The sequence below is a fragment of the Capra hircus genome (genome assembly GCF_001704415.2).
Source record: "Capra hircus breed San Clemente chromosome X unlocalized genomic scaffold, ASM170441v1, whole genome shotgun sequence".
Lineage (NCBI taxonomy): Eukaryota > Metazoa > Chordata > Mammalia > Artiodactyla > Bovidae > Capra > Capra hircus.
The window spans coordinates 29,982,438-29,988,463 of record NW_017189516.1 but is presented as its reverse complement, the minus strand read 5'-3'; positions in this window follow the sequence as shown (position 1 = coordinate 29,988,463).

The window sequence follows — 6,026 nt, the reverse complement described above, 5'->3', positions numbered from 1 at the left end:
AAACTGCAATTACTTTTCCACCGAACTAATACTTCTGCTAGCTTTGAGTTTAGTTTGTTATTATTTTTCTACATCTTCAGGTGAAAAATTACGTTCTTAATTTGAGATATTCATTTTTTAAAGTATGTATTTATAGCTCTAAATTTCCTTCATAGTACTGCTTTTGAAGCATCCCGAATGTTTGGTATGTTGTATTTTTTTTTTTTTATTTATCTCAAGGTGTTTTCTAATTTCATCTGTGTGTTTTTTTTTCTTTGACATGTCAGCTGTTTAATTTTCACATATTTGTTAATTTCCCATTTTTCATTTCTAACCTTATTTCTAGTTTTATCTCACTGTCATCAAAAAATATAATTTGTATTACTTTAATCTTTTGTTTGTTTGTTAAGACTGGAGAATGGCGGCTGTGCTGTTGAGAAAAATGTATATTCTGTTCTTTGTCATGTAATTATCTATAAATGTCTATTAGGTCTAAGTGGCTTATAGAGTTGTTCAGGTTCTCTATTTCCTTAGTGAAATTCTTATTATTCTAACCATTACTGAACACTGGCTTTATAAGGTTTTACAATTTTAAGTTGTATGTGATTTCATAATGCCTAAATTTAGGGTCAAGAAAAAAGAATCTTAAAGGCCCAGAATCCTTTAAGGGAACAAACTAAAATTTCAAAGTACATTCACAGCCAATTGGCCCATTAATTGGGGGAAAACAAGAAAAATATATCAGAAAAGGAATATTTCATTCATTCAATAAATTTAGTTAATATAGTGATATTATGGCTCCTTTAGTGGATGTCCCTTGCTATCTATAAAACTTGGTAAGTTTTGTCTACGTGCATGCATTAAAATATATTAGATGTGAAGTGAAGTGAAAGTTCCTCAGTTGTGTCCAACTCTTCACAACCCCATAGACTATACAGTCCATGGAATTTTCCAGGCCAGAATACTGGAGTGGGTAGCCTTTCCCTTGCTCCAGGGTATCTTCCCAACCCAGGGATCAAACCCAGGTCTCCCACATTGCAGGCAGATTCTTTACCAGCTGAGCCCCAAGGGAAGACCATATATACATGTTTCAAACCCTTACTATAGGCAGGTAATAAACAATGGAAGATTATGCAGTTATCTATCACTGTGGCCACAGAAGATTCAAATAGGAATCCCTGTACTTTGTTCTATTTGTTAAATTCATGTGAATAATTTCGTAGAAATAGCTATTTGTGATTCATTTAACTATTGTGTGGTGTTCCTCATTTATGCTGTTCCTATTGCTCCTCAAATTAAAGATGCCAGGGTGGTCAGTACCAGGGAGAAAAGTGGAAAACCTCATTTGTAGCATTGGAAAGGCACAGCAAGTAGAATGTTTTTTGTTTTTTGTTTTTTAATTTTTACTTTATTTTACTTTGCAATACTGTATTGGTTTTGCCATACATTGACATGAATCCACCACGGGTGTACATGAGTTCCCAATCCTGAACCCCCCTGCCACCCCATACCATCTCTCTGGATCATCCCTGTGCACCAGCCCCAAGCATCCTGTATCCTGCATCGAACATAGACTGGCAATTTGTTTCTTACATGATAGTATACAGGTTTCAGTGCCATTCTCCCAAATCATCCCACCCTCTCCCTCTCCCTTAGAGTCCAAAAGTCTGTTCTATGCATCTATGTCTCTTTTGTTGTCTCACATACAGGGTTATCATTACCATCTTTCTAAATTCCATATATATGTGTTAGTATACTGTATTGTTGTTTTTCTTTCTGGCTTACTCACTCCAGTTTCATCCATCTCATTAGAACTGATTCAAATGTATTCTTTTTAATGGCTGAGTAATACTCCATTGTGTATATGTACCACAGCTTTCTTATCCATTCATCTGCTGATGGACATCTAGGTTGTTTCCATGTCCTGGCTATTATAAATAGTGCTGTGATGAACATTGGGGTACATGTGTCTCTTTCAATTCTGGTTTCCTTGGTGTGTATGCCCAGCAGTGGGATTGCTGGGTCATATGGCAGTTCTATTTGCAATTTTTTAAGGAATCTCCGTACTGTTCTCCATAGTGGCTGAACTAGTTTGCATTCCCACCAACAGTGTAAGAGGCTTCCCTTTTCTCCACACCCTCTCCAGCATTTATTGCTTGCAGACTTTTGGATCACAGCCATTCTGATTCGTGTGAAATGTTACCTCATTGTGATTTTGATTTGCATTTCTCTGAGAATGAGTGATGTTGAGCATCTTTTCATGTGTTTGTTAGCCATCTGTCTTCTTTGGAGAAATGTCTATTTAGTTCTTTGGCCCACTTTTTGATTGGGTCGTTTATTTTTCTGGAATTGAGCTTCAGGAGTTGCTTGTATATTTTTGAGATTAGTTGTTTGTCAGTTGCTTTATTTGCTATTATTTTCTCCCATTCTGAAGGCTGTCTTTTCACCTTGCTTATTTGTAAAAGAATGAAACTAGATCACTTTCTAACACCACTCACAAAAATAAACTCAAAATGGATTAAAGATCTAAATGTAAGACCAGAAACTATAAAACTCCTAGAGGAGAACATAGGCAAAACACTCTCCGACATAAATCACAGCAGGATCCTCTATGATCCACCTCCCAGAATATTGGAAATAAAAGCAAAAATAAACAAATGGGATCTAATTAAAATTAAAAGCTTCTGCACAAAAAAGGAAACTATATGCAAGGTGAAAAGACAGCCTTCTGAATGGGAGAAAATAATAGAATGTTTTTTGGAGGGGAAGGTTTTGGGAGTACTGGAAGTTACTCAACTGTGTAAACTATACTGGACTTTTTTTGCTTTTTAAAAAAAAATATTTATTTTTAATTGAAGGACAATTGCTTTACCAAATTTTGTTGTTTTCTGTCAAACCTCAACATGAATCAGCCATAGATATACATATATCCTCTCCCTCTTGAACCTCCCTCCCATCTCCATCCCCATCCCACTGTCCTAGGTTGATACAGAGGCTATGTCTGAGTTTCCTGAGACATACAGCAAATTCACTTTGGCTATCTATTTTACATATGATAATATAAATTTCCATGTTACTCTCTCCATACATCTCACCCTCTCCTCCCCTCTCCCCATATCCATAAGTCTATTCTCTATGTCTGTTTCTCCATTGCTTCCCTGCAAATAAATTCTTCAGTACCATGTTTCTAGATTTTGCATATATGCGCTAGTATACAATATTTATCCTTTTCTTTCTGACTTACTTCACTCTGTATAATAGGCTCCAGTTTCATCCACCTCATTGTAACTGTCTCAAATGTGTTCCATTTTATGGCTGAGTAATATTCCATAGTATATATGTACAACAACTGCTTTATCCATTCATCTGTCCATGGACATCTAGGTTGCTTCCATATTATAGCAATTGTAAATAGTGCTACAGTGAGCAATGGGATACATGTGTCTTTTTCTATTTTGGTTTTCTCAGGGTTTATGCATAGGAGTGGGATTGCTGGATCATATAGCACTTTTATTCCTAGTTTTTAAAGGAATCTCCATGCCATCTTCCATAGTGGCAGTATCAATTTACATTCTCACCAACAGTGTAAGACGTTTCCCTTTTCTCCACACCCTCTCCAGCATTTGATGGCCATTCTGACTGGTGTGAGGTAATACCTCATTGTAGTTTTGAATTGCATTTCTCTAATAATCAACAACCTTGAGCATCTTTTCATGTGTTTGTTAGCCCTCTGTATGTCTTCTTTGGAGTCTTTTTCCCACTCATTAATTTGGTTGGTTTTTTTTCTGTTATTGAGTTGTATGAGCCGGTTGTATTGTTCATTTTGGAACTTAATCCTTTGTCAGTTGTTTCATTTGCTATTATTTTCTCTGGTTGTGAGGGTTGTCTTTTCATCTTGCTTATAGTTTCCTTTGCTGCGCAAAAGCTTTTAAGTTTTATCAGGTCACACTTTTTACTTTCCTTTTTATTTCCATTATTCTGCTGCTGCTGCTAGGTCACTTCAGTCGTGTCCGACTCCGTGCAACCCCATAGATGGCAGCCCACCAGGGTCCCCCGTTCCTGGGATTCTCCAGGCAAGAACACTGGGGTGGTTTGCCATTTCCTTCTCCAGTGCATGAAAGTGAAAAGTGAAAGTGAAGTCACTCAGTCATGTCTGACTTCGCGACCCCATGGACTGCAGCCTACCAGCCTCCTCCATCCATGGGATTTTCCAGGCAAGAGTACTGGAGTGGGTTGCTGTTGCCTTCTCTGTTCCATTATTCTAGAAGGTGAGTAATAGAGGATCTTGCTTTGATTTATGTCATCAAGTGTTCTGCCTATGTTTTCTTCGAAGACTTTTATAGTTTCTGGTCTTACATTGAGGTTTTTAATCCATTTTGAATTTATCTTTGTGTATGGCATTAGAAAGTGTTCTAATTTCATTCTTTTACATGTAGCTGTCCAGTTTTCCCAGCACCACTTATTGAAGAGGCTATCTTTGTCCCATTGTATATTCATGCCTCCTTTTTCAAAAATAAGGTACCCATAATTGCATGAGTTTATTTCTGGGTTTCTGTCTTGTTCTATTGGTGTATAGTTCTGTTTTTGTGCCAGCACCATACTGTCTTGATGACCATAGCTTTGTAGTATAATCTGAAGTCAGGAAGGTTGATTCCTCCAGCTCCATTCTTCTTCTCAAGACTGCTTGGGCCATTTGGGGTCATTTGCTTTCCATATGAATTCTGAAATATTTTGTTTTAGTTTTGTGAAAAATGCCATTGGTCATTTGGTAGGGATTGCACTGAATCTGTAGACTGCATTTGGCAGTATAATATTTTCACAATATTGATTCTTCCTACCCAGGAACATGGAATATCTCTCCATCTGTTAATATCAGCTTTGATTTCTTTCATCAGTCTCTTATACTTTTCTGTGTATATTTCTTTTGTCTTCTTAGGTAACTTTATTCCTAGATATTTAATTATTTTTGTTGCAGTGGTTAATGGGATTGATTCCTTAATTTCTCTTTCTGATTTTTCATTGTTAGTATATAGAAATGCAAGTGACTTCTGTGTATTGATTTTATATCCTGTGACTTTGCTCACTGATTAGCTCTAGTAATTTTCTGATACTATCTTTAGGGTTTTCTGTGTACAATATCATGTCATCTGCAAACAATGAGAGCTTTACTTCTTTTTTGACCTGGATTACTTTTATTTCTTTCCTTCTCTGATTGCTGTAGCAATCATTGAGAATTTCACCATTAAGAATAATGTTTGCTGTAATGTTAGCCTTTACTATGTTGAGGTAGGTTCCTTCTATGCCCATTTTTTGAAGTGTTTTAGTCATAAATAGATGCTGAATTTTGTCAAGGGCTTTTTTTTGCATCTATTGAGATTATCATATGCCTTTTATCTTTCAATATGTTAATAAAGTGTTTCATGTAGATTGATTTGCGTATATTGAAGAATTGATTGATTTGCATATATTGAAGAATATACTGCCAAATGCAATATTACATATATTGAAGAAAATTTATGGTTTCTTTCCTTTTGCAAATTTCTTGTTGTTGTTGTTGTTCTTCTTCTTCTTCTTCTTCTTCATTTTTTTCCAGTTGCTTTAGGTATAAAGTTAGGTTGTCTATTCAATGTTTTTCTTGTTTCTTGAGGTACGATTTTATTACTATAAACTTCCCTCTTAGAACAGCTTTCGTTGCATCCCATTAGTTCTGAATTGTCGTGTTTTCATTGTCATTTGTTTTTAGGAATTTTTTGATTTCCCTTTTTATTTCTTTAGTAACCTGTTTGTTATAAGTAGCATATTGTTTAATCTCCATCTGTTTGTGCTTTTTACAGTTTTTTTTTTCTTGTAATTGATATCAAGTCACATGGCATTGTGGTCAGAAAAGATGCTTGATATAATTTAAATTTTCTTGAATTTACTAATGTTTAATTTGTGACCCAAGATGTGGCCTATCCTGGAAATGTTCCATGTGCACTTGAGAAGATGTATTCTTCTGCATTTGGATGGAATAACCTAAAGATGTCAGTGAGACCCATCTCCTCTAA